At 38.7% G+C, this 16,519-nt stretch overlaps 1 long non-coding RNA gene across 1 annotated transcript in view; it reads left to right on the top strand.

The window, feature by feature from the left end:
* LOC134739035 (uncharacterized) overlaps positions 1-16,305 on the top strand; it is a 38,199-nt gene extending 21,894 nt beyond the window's left edge. Inside the window, exon 2 of the long non-coding RNA XR_010125416.1 lies at positions 15,022-16,305. This is a non-coding gene — a long non-coding RNA (uncharacterized LOC134739035). The remainder of the gene's footprint in view (positions 1-15,021) is intronic.
* Positions 16,306-16,519: the final 214 nt, after the last annotated feature.

The raw sequence follows: 16,519 nt of genomic DNA, 5'->3' as shown, positions 1-16,519 counted from the left end.
AATATAGGAGGCACCTCTATTAGTCAGGAGAGGATAGGCTATGCTGGAGTGACAAACAGCCCCAAATGTTTGTTTATCTCTTAACATGACATGTACATTGCAAGGCAGCTGGGAGCTCTCTTCGTGTTTCCTCACTCTGAGATCCAGGCTGCTAATGCAGCCACCATCTTCAATGTTGTCAGTCGCTGTGGCAGAAGGGAAAAGAGAGCCCTGAAAAGTCGTGGGGCCTCAATCAGTGCTCAGCCTGGAAATGACACTCGTGACTTCCATATTCAGTGGGCCATATTCAGTGAATATGGTGTCAGCCAAAGACAAGGTGCAAGCCTAGCATGTTCTCTGAAAGTGGAGGAATAGAAATATTTGGTGAAAAAGTACTGTGAATTCCACAGCATTTTATCTAATCTCTCTAATCTTTGATTCCTTCATTTGAATCATGTGGATAGGAGCAGCACATACCCCAGAGAGCTGTTGCAAGTATTAGATAGGTAAGGAATGTAAAGTACTTAGGATAATGCCCAGTAGTGGTCAGCTCTCCATCAGTGTTCAGTGTTATTACTCTGTGATACACAAAAGGAACAGGAGGGTGGCAAATAAGAGAGAAATAAAAGTTTTAAGATTTTTTTTGGACAATTATGCAGAGGATGAGTTAGAATAAGGAGATTAGATGGAATAAGGAGAGTTGCCTGGTATTTCTCACTCCTTCAGGACTTGTATATTGATGTTCTGATTGCATTTATAGCATTGATAGGTGAGCCTATGCCTTATTTTTCATGGATGTTGGTCCTAGATCTCCAATTTAGATTTTTATCTGCTCAAGTGTCAGGCCTGTTTGAGCAAAGATGTTGAGGCTTGAACCCATGAGGCACGAGGAGTGTAGGCTACAACAGAGGAAAAGAACATTAAACCAGTAAGCCTTAAATACAACAGATATAGCAAGTGATAGGGAGAAAATGTCTTGTCTCTCCTTTGACAAAACTTAAAACATCTACCCTGTAGTCATGAACTTGTGTGGAGGACTGTAACAAGTTTATAAATCCTTGGCTCCAGGGAAGACCATTTGAATGTGTTTAAGGATGATCCTGGCCCTTACTGGCTGGCAGGGGTGGGCATTCAGACCCCAAAGTTTTAAGGACCTGACTTTGATGATTGTAAGAGAAACACATTATCAATGATTCATGTAATTTCTGCTTCAGCTCTAGAGACAGAAGGATGGAGAGAATAATTAAGGGTGGTCTTGCCTCTAAAGAGGAGTCAGGTACTATCACGTCACTGTCATAGAGGCAGAAGAATGGAGAACATGTTTAAGGATGGCCTTACCTCTAAATTGGAGTCATTCCATTGTCATGTTCACTCTCAAGCTGAACAGTGAAAAACAGCACACCCACAGCATTTGCTAAATAAAGGCCAAGAAAATTATCATGCAATTCATCCATCTTCTCTCTCTGGCTTCCCTGGGAGGCCCCTTTCCAATCCAGAGAATAGATTTGTTATACATCATGCAGACAATACCATAAAATTAATAAATCAGGATGTTGATTATCTTTAAAAATAATTAATATATTACTCTTCTAATTTTCCCCCAAGCCTAGAATTTTAAAAATAAAATTAGTACAAGGAAAAAAACTCATTTAAATGGAGAATGGGAAGATTAGAATGCGAGAGGAAATTATGTTGTTGCCAAAGATGAGTCCTGGCAGACCCTCCGGCTGCCCTTCAATGACAGGCCACAGGCATGCAACACTCCAGCACACTGAATGTTATTCTATATTTGGATATTTTTAAAAGGCAGTTCCTTTCTGCTGGAGATAACCCCTCTCACATAGATACAAATCCATATTCAATCACAGTACAAGCCAGTTCTAGATCTTATGTCTGGTATTTACCATGGGTTGCAAATATTTGGAAACATGACATTGACAAGGAGTATGCAGGTATTGGGGTTTAGGTAACAGCACGGGTCTGAAGGCCTTGGAGACCCAGATCCTCATGGTGGCTCTGCAACCCAAGGACAATGACTCTTATCTATGTATTTACATCACACCTTTTTTTTTTTTTGACAGAGTCTCATTTTGTCACCCAGGCTGCTGGAATGCAGTGGTATGATCTCGGCTCCCCACAGCCTCTGCCTCCTGAGCTCAAGCGATTCTTGTGCCTCTGCCACCCAAGTAGACGGGATTATAGGTGTGTGCCACCATGTCCGGCTAATTTTTGTATTTTTAGTAGAGACGAGGTTTCACCACGTTGGCCAGGCTGGTCTCAAACTCATGGCTTCAAGCAATCTGCCTGCCTTGGCCTCCCAAAGTTACATCCCACCTTTTAAGCACACACACACACACACACACATACACACATGTACGTGCGTGCACGTGCACACACACGATGGTTTTCAATAAAAGAAACACATAAAATTGGGTTCATACAATGGCAGTGGAAAACTAAAATCAAGAAAAGGCAGAGAAGCCAAATATGCAAGCCACAAAAGTTAATATAGTTACTGTCAATACAGATAAAAATCAATGTGGGCAGAAATGTAAAGCAGGGCCATTACAGATAACTCTTCTTATTTTTCAGAGGCACAGTTTCTCTTAATACTAAAATTTAAACTCTTTATTTGGGAAACCTTGGACTATATGTTACACAATAATTTAAACCATTTTACAAAAATCAAGGATGTTATTGTTAAATGGTTAGTAAGCCTGAATATAGGCCGAGAGCATGCTCTAAAACAGAGATTGTTAGCTTGGGATTCACAGATCTCGAGTCTGTAGGTGGAATCCATGGTGTCTATGGGCTTGGATGGAAAAAAAAAAATTGCATCCTTACTTTCATCAACCCCTAACTGACATTTAGCATTTCTTTTGAGCGTGCATGAAGCCTACACAGAATTTTATCAATACTTGTAACTTTTTCACTGATAGAAACCACAGATTTTTTAAAAATTACAATAGAGTTGTTGCAGATATTTCAAAAATTCATTTGTTCTCATTGACACTTTGAAATTACAATTGCTATTAGACCTCAGGCAGCTCTTGTTTGTAATGCTTTCTCTAAGAAGCATATATGTTGCTATATTAAAGTTTTAAAGTATTTTGATAACTGAATTTTAGTAAAAGTGGTTTTCTTTGTAAGCTCATGCCCTTTCATTTATGGATTTAAACACTTGCTCTGGGGAGAGTCCATAGGCTTCACCAGATCACCAGTAGGCTCTGTGGCATAGAAAAAGATCTGACATTTGCTCCAAGGTATAACTTGGAGAAGAAAATTTTGGATAGGAGGTAAGAGCTTAACCTAACATGGTATAGAACTTTATAATGAGCTGACTTGACATAAGTAGAGGCTTAGCAAACCTAGAAAAGGGATAAAATAGTATGTCTCTTAAATTATATACCACTTTCTGTTCAAAAATTTCATGATCCTGTGTATCTGCTACAATTATGAAGAGAGACCAGTGAGTAAGATTCAAGGGGCCCTACACTCTGCTTTTAAAATTGTATTCTATTCATTGAATGACTAAAAATGGAATGTCTATTTTATTTACCTCGTATTAGTGTGGCCTTTTCTCTCTTTATCTGAAATCATTTCCTTCTGGATTAAGATCTCCAGGGGCAACCAATTTGTTGAATTATGAGAAAATAGCCCCAGGATGGGCCAGATTCTGATATTGGATATTATATGCCATCTAGGACCTTTTATTATATCTCTAATTGTCTCAAGTATCCTTCAGTTAGATTCTGGCACTCATTTGGAAGGATGGAATGTACCAGTGCTTCTGTTTACCTGGCCTTCTTTCCTTCAAACCTCCTAAGACTGCTCTACCCTAACATCTACTCAAGCCAGGCCTCCAATACTACACGCTATTGTCATAGAGCATTTTTCCAATGTCGAACATTCTTTGTCTTTTCAAGTATTGTAATCCTGGCTCTACCCTGTTTAAGTGTGCAGGAAATATTTAAGTTCCGAAGTATAACATACATTAGGAAAAATGTGCAGCTTCTAAGTTTACAGCTTGATGAATTTTTACAAAGTGAGCATACCTGTGTGAACACTACTCAGATAGAGGAACTGAATATTGCCTATACCCCAAAAGCTCTCTTTTGATCCCTGTCATCATACCCCCACTCCCACGCCACCAAGGATAACCACGAAGCTGACTTCTAACAGCACAGATTGATTTTGCTTAGTTTTTTGTACTTTAGAGAAACAAAATCATGAAGTATTCCATTTGTCTCTGGATTTTTTCACTCAACACCATACGAGATTCAAGTTACTGGAAATTTTTAAACTCAAAAGTTCAGTTCTTGTTTATTCCTTTTGAGGTTTAGCATATGGTATGGGGAAAAGAACAAAAATATTTCTTTTAGGAAAGTTGACTCTCTGGGGGCCTAAGAATCCAGCCCTCATAGTTTAGATAACACTATGTTTTAGTTGTTGTGTGTTTTCTTTTACTTAGAAATTGAGCTCTGGTTATAATTCTGCTTCCTGTCAAAAGTTAGGGTTGACTACAGTAAGCCTGTGTGCTCGGATATGTTGGATGCCTTGCAGAGAAATCGTATCAGAACTCTTTTTTTTTTTCTTTTTGAGACGGGGTCTCACTCTGTTGCCCAGGCTGGAGTGCAGAAGTGTGATCACGGCTCACTGCAGCCTCGACTTCCCTGGGCTCAGGTGATCCTCCCACTTCAGCTGTCCAAGTAGCTGAGACTACAGTGTGTGCGACCATGCCTGGCTAATTTTTTGTATTTTTTGTGGAGACGAGCTTTCCTCGTGTTTCCCAGTCTGGTCTCTAACTCCTGGGCTCAAGTGATCTGCCTGCCTCAGCCTCCCAAAGTGCTAGGATTACATGCATGAGACACCACGCCCAGCCTATCTGAACTCTTGAAAGCAATCCTACTCGGAAGTTACACTTTACTGTCATTCAAGGCCAACCAGAACATCATCCACACGTTTAGAGTTAACCAGAAAGTGTTAAATATATTTACTCATTTAAAATTCTTTTTTGTTGCTGCTTTTCTGTATTACATGCTTTAAAGTGCCGATAAGTGGAATCAACATGGTACTGTGGGACAATGCGGAACCAGGGATAGCAGACAATTTTTTTTGTTGTTCTGACCACAGGCTTATACAGCTGTGTTGCACCAATTAAGCCTCAGTAGCCTTCATCTCTCAGGCTCAGTTTGAGGATCAGAATGAGAAGACGTATGATGTGTATGAGACACAGCACAAACTGTACTGTGTCCCACAGTTGCAAGCTCTCCCCACATCACTGCACTCACATGCTCTATGCTTGCTTTTCTTATTCATGGTAGATTTTATTCTTTCTATGTGCCTACCATAACTTTTCCATGACTTTCTCTCTGCCTGATTGCCCATATTCCTGTCCTGCCTGTCCTTAGAGACCTAGCCCAAACTCCAGCATTTCCATGGTCTCTGCCATATGTGCCCACTCCTTTCTCTTTCTTTCTTGGACTCCGCTTGTCCTTATGGTCAAGGTTACACTGCTTTGTTTGGTGTTTCCAGTCTTCCTTCTTTCCTCAAATAGGTTATAAATTCTGTGGGGAAAAAAATAAATGTCTTTTCTGAGGAGCCCACCATCTTAAAAAAGGACATGGTTGGCATTGCATAACGTGTATTTTTCTTCTTTTTCAAACGTGGGACAAAATCAGTGAATTTTTATAGGCTGGTGTGAGCTAGCTCCAGCACTCCAATAAGCAAAATGCTATAAATAAGAAGTTTCTTTAAAATAAACATTGTACACTTCTTCCTGATTCATAAGAGAACCTCATATTTGGTTGGGTAAAAAGTCATCCTGTTACTTCTCAATCTCTCAAAAGAAGGTTGGATGTGAACATTTTTCAAAAAATAGGTTTACATGGACAGATGCTAGAAGCCAATGCCTGTCTTGCTCTGTCTGTCAAGCACGGCAAATACCATAAAGTGATGAATCTGTATCATGTGTGACTTGGTGGCACCTTAGTTAAAAATGCTACTCTTGTAACCATAGAACTATGCTGCAGCTTTAATTTTAAATATGAAGATGTTCCCGCAGTGGAAAATGTGTCCCCAACCTCCTGAAGCTTTGAGAAGAAGGCCATCAATCAACAAGGCACATGAGAATGGTCTTCAAAGTTGTAGATTCATCAGAGCCCCAGCGTGGTGTGACAGGGGGTCAGGGTACCAGGGTGGCTTCATAAAGGGAAAGGTACACAAAGCAACCAAAGACCCTATACATTCCTTGAATTTTTTGAGAGATTATGTACTAAAGTCTCAACAATATGCTTATAATCCTACAGTAATCATCTGGCTAGCAGAAAGACACATCCTCTTAAATAACTATATGAAATACATTTTTAAACAATCCATGTCTATGTAGAGAAAAAAAAATGGTTTAGTGAAGTCAACAGAAGGTTCTCAAAAGCCTCAAAAAACATTTATCTGATGCTTGAAGGCAGCATGCTCTTTAAGAGTCGTCACCACTCCCTAATCTCAAGTACTCAGGGGCACAAACACTGCAGAAGGCCGCAGGGTCCTCTGCCTAGGAAAACCAGAGACCTTTGTTCATGTGTTTATCTCCTGACCTTCTCTCCACTATTATCCTATGACCCTGCCATATCCCCCTCTCCGAGAAACACCCAAGAATGATCAATAAATACTTCAGAAATTAAAAAAAGAAAAAAAAAAAATTTCAAATGAGCTTTGGTGGGGATATTCAAACTACAGCAGTTGTTCTTCACCTCTGGCTTCAAGATATTTTTCTTTATCATTGATTTTCTGAGGTTTAAATATGATATGCCCAAGTGTAGGATCTTTTTGGTATCTATCCTGCCTGGTGTTCTCTGAGCTTCCTGGATCTGTAGTTTGGCATCTGACATTAACTGGGGGGAAATTCTTAGTCATTATTGCTTCAAATATTTCTTCTGTTCCTTTCTCCCCTTCTTCTCCTCTGGTATTCCCATCATGCATATGTTATAGCTTTTGTAGTTGTCCCACAGTCCTTAGATATTCTGTTTTGTTTTTTACAGTCTTTATTTTTTCTTTAATTTTCAGTTTTGGAATTGGGTACTAGGCTTACTACCTGGGTGATGGGATAATTTGTATCCCAAACCTCAGCATCATGTAATATGCCCATGTAACAAACCTGCACATGTACCCCTGAAATCTAAAATAAAAGTTGAAATTATTTTAAAACCTTAAAAAAAAAAAAAAAAAAAAAACATTTATCTGAGATGCAATAAATTTGGACTCTTAGCCTCAAGTCAGCTCTTTGGAGGTTTATTACTACTAGGTTACAAGGAAAGAGCGAGGTGAAATGCACAGGAACATCTCTATGAATAGCCGTATTAAGGAATAATGGAACTAGGTACATGTCTAGCTAGGTCCTGATCGTTTGTTTCCTAACTCAGGGAGAGCCAGAAACTGACCTACATACCAATCATTTATTTTCTTTATTTTCATGAATTAAAAATGGAGTCACTGTACAAAAGTGGTTAGTTTCCACAGGGGAAAAGAAAATCAAGGAAATGATACAAATGGTTTGCATTTAAAGGATCTTTGTTAAAAAAATGAAAAGCAATTCTCTGGGACTACAGAACTCAAAATAAACTATGTGGGCACTTTTGGTGGAAGGCACAGGGGTTTGACAGCTGCAAGTGGACTTAGGAAGTACCTGACTCAGTTGGTTTTATGGTAAGGCTGAATGGGATTTGCTTCCTTGCCTTACAGTTGGGTGCTACAGGTAGGTGGTCCTCCTGATTGCTTAGTCTCTCTGTTCTCACCGCTTAGAATTTTGCTTCTGCTTTGAACATTATATGAGATAATGACTATAGATAAGATAATGACTGAAAAAGGCCAGTTAAGACCAGTGTCATTCTTTCCTCATCCTTCTTTCACTTGGCAAGTGAGGAAACAGACCCAGAAATATGAAGAGTTAAGTCCAAGGGCACACACCCAGCTGATTCCCACCAGTACAGGGGTATATCAGCCCTCTGCAGTGCTATTTTCATGATGGATTTCGACTGACAAGAAGGATGATCTCTGTTTGCAGATGACATGGTTATATATAGAGAAAACCTTAAAGATTACACATTCAAACCTGTTAGAAACTAATAAACGAATTCAGCAGTTGCAGGATACGAAATCAGCACAAAAATTAATATATTTCTTTACACTAATAATGAACAAACTGAAAAAAATAATTGAAAAGCCCAGTTAACAATAGCAACTAAAAGAATGAAATACTTGAAAACAGGCAGATGACTGCAGCCTTGGTCCACAGCTTGATTGCAGCCTCATGAATGCTCCTGAGCTGGAACTACCCGTCTAAGGTACTCTTGAATTCCTAACCCACAGAAACTGTGAAATAAAAAATGTTGACTGATTTAAGCTGCTAAGATTTCAGGTAGTTTGTTATATGTCAATAGATAACTAGTAGATAACCACAGCGCTAAATGGAATGAGGATATTTAAATATAACTATAGAGAACCAACCCTGTTTTTCAACTCTGTTGTTTTACATTTATCAGGAAAAGAAACTCAAAATTCATTGTTAAAAGTGCTTTTTCAATGTACATAAGGGGGAGTTTTTACTTTTATTATTATTTTAAATTGACATATAATTGTACGTATAGTACATTGTGATATTTTGATACATGTATACAATGTATAATGATCAAACCAGGGTAATTAGCATATCTATCATCTCAAATACTCATCATTTATTTGTGTGAGAACATTCAAAATCTGCTTTTCTATCTAGCTGAAAATATACAATAAATTGTTGTTCATCATAGTCACCCCCAATAGTGCTACAGAAGACTAGAACTTATTCCTCCTATCTGGCGGCACTTTTCTATCTGTTAACCATCCTTTGTGGTTGTTTTTATAGAGATGAGAATACCATAATCAGATATCAGGCTTGAACATGCAGAGGATTAAATAGAATCGTATCAGAATGTGGCCATGGATGCTTGAGAGACCAAAACATTATAAGAGATTTTGAATAATTGAACAAATGGTGGCCTCATATGCCCTAGCAGTATTTCCATTTTAGATTCTAGATACACAGATTATATGCTGTATTCCTCATTGGCATTGCATGCCCCAGATCACAGAACATTGCCTCCCCTCATCATGATTTGGGAACATTCTATTTCACTGCAATTACAGTTTCCAGGAATGACAGCTGCTGAATAATTACAGGAAAATTACTTTAGTTCTCTATAGAATTTGCAAGTTCCCGAACCTGACATTTATTGAGATGGTAACTCTCAATGTGTAGAGCCAGGTTAAAGATAAAAATTAAAAAAATATATTTTTATTTAAAAAAATACACACATATGTAAAATACTTCTTTTGGATTTCTTGGCTGCCTTACAGCATCAGACATGGGAAAAATTCGTATTCTCTGAATTATCTATTTAACCATTTCTTTTTGTTTTATTCATCTACGATTGTAATTTTTTAAAATATATAATTTATAGATCCTCCCTAGAAGAAAAGGTTAGAATAGATGATAAATAATTTCAAAGGTCCATTTTAGCTTTAAGAATGTAAGCGTATCTAAGAAAAAGTGCCTTGGGGGGCCAAAATGAGGAATCTTAGGGCTTGTCTAGAGTCCTTGGATCAGCTAAGGCATGTCCTTCTGGGCAGGAGCCAACTCTCTCCTAAACAGCCACCTTGAGTAAAATGTCAGTTATCTTGTGAAGGATGGAATGAGTGATAAGAATGCCCTGGAGCCCAGGCTATTTGGGATAGGGAGATAGGTTTTTCTGAGCAAACATCAAAGAGAACCCTTGGGCAGAACCCTTGGTGTGTGGTCAATCCATGAAGGTGTCACAGAGTTGCAATAGAAATGTGTGTAAGGAGTGGGGAGGCAGGGTCCCAAAAGGAGGATTCCTCTTTGGGGATCACTTTATATAAGTACATAGATCTCAACAAGGAGACAGTAAAGCCTGGACAAACGGAAAGGAATGTTACCAGGCTCCCTTTCATCACCATGTGGCATGTTTGAGAAATCAGAGCCTTAGAGGCCTACAGTAGAGCTGAGTCTCAATCAAAATACAATTGAGAAAGGGAGAAACACACCTGTTATTTTAATCTTAATATTGAATATAGAGACTCAGTTAAATAGGCATTACAGGACTGAAAAGAGAAGGTGGGAACATGGAGGTAACAGAGGTAGCTGCTACTACTGAAGACAACAGCCACTCCCAGGCCTGCGGGGAAAAAAAATGGAAGAACTTGGGGTTAACAGAACCTAAAATCTATGAGGAGAACCCTCGAAGCGCTGGGGCCCAGGCCTCTGAGGAAGTAGCTCTCACTCAATCAGCTGGTGCTGGTACCTTTAAGGGGTTGAAAAATAATGCTGGTAATAATAATAATAATTTAGGTAGCAGTTTGATGTTTTAGTTCTACAAAAAAAAAAAATGAGAAGTGCCTTTTCCTAGACGGAAACAAACATTTTCTTTTGCTATAAAGGGAATGGGATGTAGCATTAGGACCTCAAACCACGGAAGTTCAGAATGGTTTAAGTGTTTGTAAGGAAAGGAAAAAGCTAAGCATGGTCATGGAGGAATTTTAAGGAAATAGAAAGTATTGCTTCACCTCCTTTTTCCTGGAATGTGTCAGTGTGTATTGCCATATAAATATATTAATAAATATGCATGTAATATCTGTGTTAAAGGTTCTATTAGTTCCTACTTACCTACCCCCATTCACTCAAATCCAAAAGACAGATGGACATCAACTTCCTGTTTCACTTAGTGAAATCAGGAAACTCTTATTCATTTTTCATAACATTTTATTTATTATTATCATTGTGCTATTATTGTTTTGAGACAGAGTCTCACTCCGTCACCCAGGCTGGAGTGCAGTGGCATGATCTCAGCTCACTATATATAGTATATAGTAAAACCCTGTCTCTACTTAAAAAAAGACAGTCTTGCTCTGTTGCCCAGGCTAGAGCAGTGGCGTGATCTCAGCTTACTGCAACCTCTGCCTTAGTGGTTCAAGTGATTCTCGTGCCTCAGCCTCCCAAGTAGCTGGAATTACAGATACCCACCACCATGCTCGGCTAATTTTTGTATTTTCAGTAGAAACGGGGTTTCACCATGTTGGCCAGGCTGGTCTTGAACTCCTGACCTCAAGTGATCCTCTCGCCTCGGCCTCTGAAAGTGCTGGGATTACAGGAGAGAACCACCATACCCGGCCTAAAGGTGCTTTTATGACCCCAAATAGGATGAATCATAAAGGACACGTTTGAAGCTTCAAACACGGGATTAAAATTTGGATAAAATGAAAAAAATGAAAGAATATTGTTAAAGGTTCTAAATTATATTCTTGGTTTTGTTTTAGCCAATGGCATCCTCTTTTGAACTATTGGATCTGCTTTTTAATATTTATGTTTTAAGAAGTGTTCCTGTTTGGATGAAGTACAACTGGAAAACCATGTGGTTATAACAAAACTTCTCTGGAGGTCGTGTACTTAATTTCAAGACAAGTTCCTCAGAGAAAATCGCCTTTTGAGCTTTGAGCTTCTGGTCTTAAAGATTCAAATTATGATAATAATATCACAGATGCAGATAATAATATGTTGAGAAAATTGCTCCCACTTTATTCTGGACTGTTTCAGAAGTGGTCTCTACCAGTAATCTTTTTATTCATAGTTAGGCTCACAGCTAGTTTCATGTCACATGTCCTCTTTGGGCAAACCCAGGAAATAATTCTAAATCCTGTAACTTCTGAGTAGTAAGGTTGGATTGTGTTTCATCATAATGCCCAGCATTTATCATATCCAGAGGATGTATAAACTGGTTCTACAAAGAAGACCTGACACACCTTGTGAATAAGCACTTTCCTCATGTACAGCCTGTTGAACTGATGCTGTTAATGGGAAGGTAGATTTAGAATCCATTGAGCTCAAGCCAAAAAAATACTGCAAAATATTCTCTTACAATTTTCCCTTTAAAGTTTTCCAGCTGGGATCTTTGCCTGTTGTTTATATGGTAAAGCTCCTGAAAGCATTTCCATCTCAAGCTTTTTCCCTTTCAATTTGATCCTAGATTTTCCAAAAAGAAACCTTTCCAAGAGTCACAGATGTAAAATAACCAGTCATCCTCATTTCCTGGGACTTGAGACTTTCAGTGCTTAAACTGGGGAAGTCGCTGGCAAACTAGGATGAGTTTGTTACGGGGGCACATGATGGTGGCTTCCATGCAGGCTTTGAGTAAAAACTTCTTCAGCAGGTCTCCTTATTGCCTGGGTTCAAGCTCTCCGTATAGCAATAGCTTTTAACAGTTGTTTTTATATAAAAGCACATAATTTTCTTTTTATCCAAATATACGTTTTAATTGTTTAACACAGGGATCATGAAACCCTGCCCTTACCTGTTTTTCACAGACAGGGGGCCGGGGTCTTGCTCTGTCACCCAGGCTGGAGTGCAGCGGTGTAATCATAGTTCACTGCAGCCTCAAACCCCTGGGCTCAGGCTTTCCTCCCGCCTCAGCCTCCAGAATTGCTGGGACTACAGGTGTGCGCCAACGCACTGGCAAATTGTTTTTATTTTTTACTTTTGTACAGACAGGGTCTTGCTGTGTTGCCCAGGCTGGTCTCAAACTCCTGGCTTCAAGCAATCATCCTGTCTCAGCCTTCCAAAGTGTTGGGATTACAGGCATGAGCCACTGTGCCTGGCCCTATTTTTCACATTTTTAAATGATATATTTTTTTAAAGATTTTGCAATTTTCTTTTCTGTGGCTTACCTTCAAAGCCTAAAATAATTGCTATCTGCCTCTTTACAGAAAAATTTGCTGATCTCCAGTATAAGATATATTTAGCTATAGAAAACAGCCAAAACACTAGGCCCATTTTCCTGATATGATCAAATTTATGTCTGAATTACAAATTGCCAAAAAATCCTTTATAAATTCTTTTTCATTTTGCCATACGGTGCTTTATAAATTTATGAAAAATATACAATGTTAAACTGTTTCATTTTTTTCTAAGTTCATAATTATGACTCATTTTTCTAAGTTGAACAGAAACAGTAGAAATCATAACCAAGCCCCCTCATTTTACAGGTGAGTAAACTGAGGCTGGGAAGAGTAAAGGAAGAGCTCACCCACAGAGCTCACCCACAGCTGGTGGGGAAGGAGCCAGAACTAAGAACCCCACCTGGATCCCAGCATTCTTGCATTATAGTTCCCCAGGAAGACTTTATCATACAGGATGGCAATTTAAAAAGTGAATCATTGCTAAATTGTTACATACCAAACTTATTCTCCTGGGCTATTCCTGCCTTCCACCTCCGCTCAAGGCTAAAACAGGGAAATGTCCCTACTATCTCTATGGGGCAATATTTTCCCATTTTACCTGCCAATTCTGTTGCCTATGATGGTCTGTGCTTTAGATCTGAGTTTTCAGCCAGCCTTCCCACCATGGCAGTATGTTTGAATTGCCTGGCTCTTGTGTGTGTGTGTGCGTGTGTGTGTGTGTGTATGTGTGTGTGGTGGTTGTTGTTTTGTTTTAATATCAATACCTGGGCCTTATCCTCTTATATTCTGATTCAACCAGTCTGAGCAGGGCCTAAGAAATGAGTAAGCCTTTAGGGCCCAATTGATTCTAATAGGAACCACTGTGTTAGACTACATAACACTGTGTTTTACAGGAAGCAAAAATATTTTTACAAATGGTAAATTGTCTTCATCAGAGAGTGAAGTGAATTTGAAAGCGCTTTAGGCTTGATGAATTCCGATACGATAGGGTAATTTTAATCAAAAACTTTTAAGAACAAAACTGTATATCATGTAGACCATAACTTAAGATAGTTGAAGGTAAACTGAGACAATTAATTTGGTCTCCATTTTATATTCTTCTTTATAAAGTCCATTATAATCACCCGCAATTTTTTTTACTGGCATACAAAATCAACTTTAACCTGTGGAAAGACAGTTATCAAAATTGTATACTAATGGATATAACAACCAGTGACCAATAATCTTTAGTGCTTTGGATCTGGAGTGGTTTGGTCAACATGTAGTTACTTGGATAGAATAACTTACACCTAAGGAAAACAATATATGTTTCTCTAGACATATCTATCTATCTAGGCATATATGTATGTATACATACAATTACAGATATTTTGATTTGTAAATATTGAGTTGAAAAAAACTTTAAGCCAGGCGAACATGGTATTAAACACAAAGCTAATACAACATGTGATTTTAAATGTAAATTTGATTTTATATATAATATATAATGTTATATATAATATATATAATTGAACAACATATAGTGTGTCCCAGTGTGTCATTTGCCAAGAGGTTATAAATATTTCCAAGTGAGGAGGAAGAATTCTTCAATCAAATTTTATGCCATTTGGAGCATATTTAAGACTCAGCTGAGCGTGAAGTAAAAGACATATTGTTGGCTGTAAGAAAGTCAAATTACTGCATGTAGGAAAATTTTTACCCCTCAGTGCTCAATATACAATTTTCTCAATCTTTACACCCACTACTTAGATAAAATCTTTCAATATTGCAGCCAAGGATGAGAAATTTTAATTTCGGCCCTGTTCTTTGTCAAGAACTGTTCAATATTCTAAATCAATGTAGTGATCACGGGGCTATAAGTCCCTCAAGGTGCCCATTTATCAATAGCAATTTGACTCAGTAAGAATTTATAAACTAGCTTCACAAAGAAGGCCATAGACTAGAGTTCCTCAGCCTTGGCACTCTTGACATTTTGAGCCAAATAAGTCTTTATCGTAGCTGCTGTCCTGTGCATGGTAGCATCTTTAGCAGCATCCCTGGCCTCGATCCACTAAATGCCAGTGGCATCCCCTCACCCAATTGTGACCACAAGAAATGACTCCAAACATTGCCACAATTCCTGGGGGGCAAAATCACCTCCAGTTGAGAGCCATTGCTATAGAGCATAGAACACTGGTCTCAAACTTCAGAGATGGGAAAAATTTAGGACAATAAGAATGTAAAGTGACTTTTTCACTAAACCTCTTTTTTCCCTTTCAGTATAAAATAATGAGATGGCTGATCCTGCAAAGAGGCGCGGTGACATCAACAGTGACTCAGTCTCTATGATGGTATTAGTAACTGGCAGCTGACTCTCCTATTTATCATCAAGTTATGTTCCAAATAAGACTTTCAAGTCTGAGAAAAATGACAAATCCCTTCCAGGCATGGTTCAAGTTAAAGCTGAAACTGTGTCTTCGTTTCAGCTCAAGAGAGGTTTTGATTGTGTCGTGGCTTTTCCTTGTGTATTGGTTGAGGAACTGTGCCTTGGAGGGGCGGGGAGTCTTGAGAATGGATCAACTGATGGAGGGGGAGTGGAAGACGTTGATTGCCCAAGAAAATATGTCAACATCTGTCCATCACTGCAACTCCGGCCTGATTATCATTTTTTCTGCTTCTGTAAGCACCAATGAGACAATGCCACTGAGCCACATTCTTTGTTGCCTGCAGTATTTCCCACCACTGCGCCACCTCTGATATGCTAATGAGGAAGCCCAGGGTTTTGTGTGGCTGAAAAGCCTTTCAGGCACAATCAGTGGGTCAACAATCTCAGCTCTGTACAGTGGCTCAGCCTGCTGTGTGAGAGGCTCCTCTTTCGGAGGGGTCCTTCCTCACACCTTTTCTGTGAGTGTGTCTGTGCTTAAGGAAGGGCAATTAACCATCTGGCTGCTTGTCCCCTGGAGAAATTGACAGAACATCAAACAGAATAAACTCATACCTTGAAAACTGCCAAGTGGCACATGACTGTCCAGTTCACTGTGGGGAGAAGCCACTAACCAATGGTCTGAATGTAAAAATGACCCAGTGGCACCAGTTTGTAGTAAAACTTTGATGATAGAACTCCATGCAAATTCTGACTGCATAATGCTGGTGCTTGATGTAAATCTCCCAATGTAACTGTCAAGGTTTAAAAATATCTTACGTAGGTGTTCAGAATCATAAGGTCATAGAATTATAAAATGTTAACTGGCAGAAGTATTTTCTTCTTTGTCATACGAAAAAGAGTAATTTGCTCATACTAAGTCTTCAATATTTATGTATTGGATTGCAATTAACAGGAATCAAAGGAATCTTATAAGGATCATTTATCTAGAATTATCTCTATTTTCTAGAATTACTTAATGATCATTGTGTCTTTATTCAGCCTAAGTAACATTGAAATTTTTCTTCATTCAAATAAATTCATACTCATAAAGCCTTTCCCCACTTTTCATTTCATATTCTAACTCTTTCTACCGGTATTGCAAAGAAATACTGTTGCCCTCCATTAAAACCTGAACTGCCTGCTGTCTATGGTTTATTTATCTAACAAAGATTTATTGTGGTGCCAGACACTGTAATAGGCCATAAAGACACAAAAAAGAAAAATACATAGTTTCTGACCTCAGGAAAAACTTAGTCACATGAGGGAGACAGTATATAATACAATGTGGTTAGTACATGATGAAACAGTGCACATGGTGCCATGGGAACACAAAAGCCAGTCACAGGGAAGTCA

Source organism: Pongo pygmaeus, chromosome X (genome assembly GCF_028885625.2).
Source record: "Pongo pygmaeus isolate AG05252 chromosome X, NHGRI_mPonPyg2-v2.0_pri, whole genome shotgun sequence".
Taxonomy (NCBI): Eukaryota; Metazoa; Chordata; class Mammalia; order Primates; family Hominidae; genus Pongo; species Pongo pygmaeus.
Note: the sequence above shows the minus strand (reverse complement) of the source record. Positions and strands in the feature narration are given on the sequence as shown.